This window comes from Mastomys coucha, unplaced genomic scaffold (assembly GCF_008632895.1).
Source record: "Mastomys coucha isolate ucsf_1 unplaced genomic scaffold, UCSF_Mcou_1 pScaffold5, whole genome shotgun sequence".
Classification (NCBI taxonomy): Eukaryota; Metazoa; Chordata; class Mammalia; order Rodentia; family Muridae; genus Mastomys; species Mastomys coucha.
In genome coordinates, this window is record NW_022196911.1 from 68,828,886 (window position 1) to 68,832,300 (window position 3,415).

At 42.3% G+C, this 3,415-nt stretch overlaps 1 pseudogene; it reads left to right on the plus strand.

The window, feature by feature from the left end:
- Positions 1-570: 570 nt before the first annotated feature.
- On the plus strand, positions 571-1,076 carry LOC116078687 (annotated as a pseudogene).
- The last annotated feature ends 2,339 nt before the right edge of the window (positions 1,077-3,415 follow it).

Genomic DNA, 3,415 nt, shown 5'->3' on the forward strand with positions numbered 1-3,415 from the left:
CACACACACACACACACACACACACACACATGCACGCACATACACACACATGCACATGCACACACCAGTGGCTTAAATTGCCATCTGAGACCCAGATGTGAAAGTCTGTGTAACCTTCGGAACTCTATCTCGTGTCTTAGTAGTTATCGTCTCTTGGCTCTGCCACAGGCATGTCAAGTCCAGCAGATCCAAGTGATACCTGTGATTTCACTCTGCTCTCTCCCAATGTGCCCTCACCCTGCTCTCAGTTTTATAAGGTGGCATTTAGGAACTGATAAATTCAATGTTTGCAAGTCCTGAATCAAATCAGAAATCTGTCCATTTTATTTTCTTCCTAGCACAGTCAATCTAGAAACCCTGTAGCTGCACTCCACCTTTCCACATCATCCAATCATTGCCTTCACACTATACTCCCAGACTAAGATGGCCACTAGATGCTACCACGGACATACTTACAAGAACATGAGCTGCTTGGGAGCTTCTAGCCTGTGGAAGCCTCCAGCCTGTGGTGATCTCCAGAACCTAAGGTATTATCTTTGGGACTGATTCACCTGGAGCAGGCTTCAGCAGATGTATACCACTTCCAGCATGAGGGTCTTCTGTGTAACCTTTAGAACTCTGTCTTGCATCTTAGTAGTTATCTTCTGCTGGCAGCCCTTCTGGATGTGGAGTTAGTCCATTCCCTGATATGCTTCTCCTGCAATGACCAGAAGAGCAATATAAACTGACTGTGGCCAGTTGCATGCAAGGACATAGACAATTACTGCATCATGTTATCTTCTGCTACCAGCTTTGGGAATGTCAACCTTGGCTATACCCAGAATATGAGCTGCTCCCAGACCTGCCTCCATGAAAACACCAATATCAAACTTGGTGTGGCACCTGGGAATAGCTACTGCTGCCAAAGCTCCTTCTGCAATTTTAGCACAGCTGGCCTTGGACCTTGTGCCAGTGTCCCACTACTGGGTCTTGGACTCCTGCTTAGGTTGCTGGCTATGCTGCAGCTGAGCTCCTGGCTGCTCCCATGTGTTCCCCATATCCTACCAGCTCAGGAAGAAAAACCCAGTTCTTTTTAGATCCCAGGGGACCCTGGGTGCCTTCAGTTCCTCTTGGGTGTGTCTAGTTCCCCTCCACACTCTCTCAGCATCAGAGCTAAGTACCAAATTCACCCATATCCGCTCTGTTAAAATGTTAGTAGCTAATCTTGCTTCCAGAGCCAATGCTATAACCTCCCATGGGGAACCTGGGAAGGGGTGAAGATCTCCGTGGAGTCTCAAGAGTATCAGGGTTAGTCCTGAATCCTATGGATACATTGACAAGGATGTATAACTCAGATGAATGTACATCTATGTGCTCAGTGCCTCCATGCGTGAATGAAGCCACTTGGATTCTGGGATGTGTAAAGAGAACCTGAAAGATTCTAGAGCAGAAGGCCTGTGTTTCTAACAAAACGCCTTCCCCTGGAATTACTGTACCCATGTTGTATTCAATTCAAGAGGCTGCCCAAGGAGGGATGTGAACCCTCTAGATGAAGACTCCCACCCCCAGACCCTGTTGAGTCCCTACCTGTCATTTCTGCCCACACTGGCTTCCTGTTACTATTCTAGTGTCTTAAATAATCTCTTTCCACCCATTCCAAAAAACTATGAACGTTTAAGTTATTATATTTTGAGTAAATCAATGTGATGTGCCTCAGGAAATTAGTGAGATTTAATATTGTCAACATTTCTCTTATTCAATACAACTTTCAATAATATACAAATCTCTTATGTTCCCAAATGATGGTTTATTACCTGAGCAGTGCTGCACCTGTGTGCAGTCATCTCTGATGCTAGCCTTAAAAGTCACAGTTTCTTGCTTCCAGCAGTTTACACTTGCTGTCTCACTTGCCTATAATTTTCTTGCCTCATTAGCCCCTTCACCTGTCCCCACTTATCCTTTATAGATATTACATGCCAGTTGCAAATCAAACATTTCTAAGCTTGACTGAGTTCTTCTACCATGCTCTCACCAAATCCTCTCACATGGTTCAATGCCCTGATCCTGGTTTATGTAAACTTTCCATCAGATTGCACTACATGCAGGAGAGGCCATGTCCATCTTCATCTTGGAACAGGGCCAGCACATGGCATGGTGTTTCTGAATGACCAGGGTTTATAAATGTATTTTGGTTGTACTTCAGTCTGAGACAGGTTTCTTAAATGTTAAAGGCTACAGATAACCACTAAATCAAAATTAATACCCATACCAAATCTTTCCCAAGGTCTGGTTGTGGTGGCATATACCTTTAATACCAGTACTTGGAAGTAGAGGCAGCAGATCTTTTGTGAGTTTGAGGCCAGTCTGGTCTACATAGAGTCCCAGTCTAGCTAGGGTAATACAGTATGACCCTGTCTCAAAACATATGTCCCTATATTCCCAATCACTAGTCTTGATCATTTACCTAATGATCCAATCTTGACATTTGTCAATGTGACTAATGCTATTATATTTATAAAAGATATATGGTATGTCTGACATGCTACTCTGTCTAATAATGCTGATGACTCAACATGAAAAAATTATGGTTTATGCTATCATGATTCATGTTATGATTAACTTATATGTGAATTGGACTAAGCTTTGACATTGATTTTGGTGAATACTAGTTCTAATGTTGCAAAGGATGTAGCATTCAATGTCATTAGCATTTGGAATAGCAGACTTGAAGTAGAGAAAAATACCCTCTGTAATGTGATGAGCCTCATGCACTCACTTGAAGAGAAGAGGAAAAAAGTGAAGTCTCATGAGTAAAAATTCTGCCTCAGACTGCGTTGTGCTTGAGTGTCCAACCTCTGCTCAGCCTAGGACGCGTCTGCTGACTGGTCTCACAGACATTTATCAATTCTCACTATCACGTTGTCTTAAAACAACTTCCTAGTCCAAGAAACACACAGACACAGACACACAGACACAGACACGCACAGACACACACAGACACAGACACACACACACACACACACACACACACACACACTTCTGTTTTCTTTTAGACAATACCAACAAACACCAGTATGTTTTGAAGTTGAGAAAGAAAGTAGAGAAAGAGCTCTAGGGAATGCTGGAAGCTTTCTCTTGAATTTCTATCACTGAGTGTTTAATGAAGCTGAGTTCACAGTTGGTCCATGTGACATTATAGAGAGAAGAAGCATGTAGAGAATAATAATGCTTCATTATATAAGGTTTCATGTCATGATTAACTAATATATGAACAGATTATGTTCTGATACTGATTCTGGTAAATACAATTCTAATGATGCTCCAAAAGTGGTTTTCAAGGTCATTAGCATTTACAATAGCAGACTAGACATACAGTAAAATAGTTTCTTAAAATCCTACTCCCCTTGCAGTATAGGCCCCATCTAGTATAGGAGTA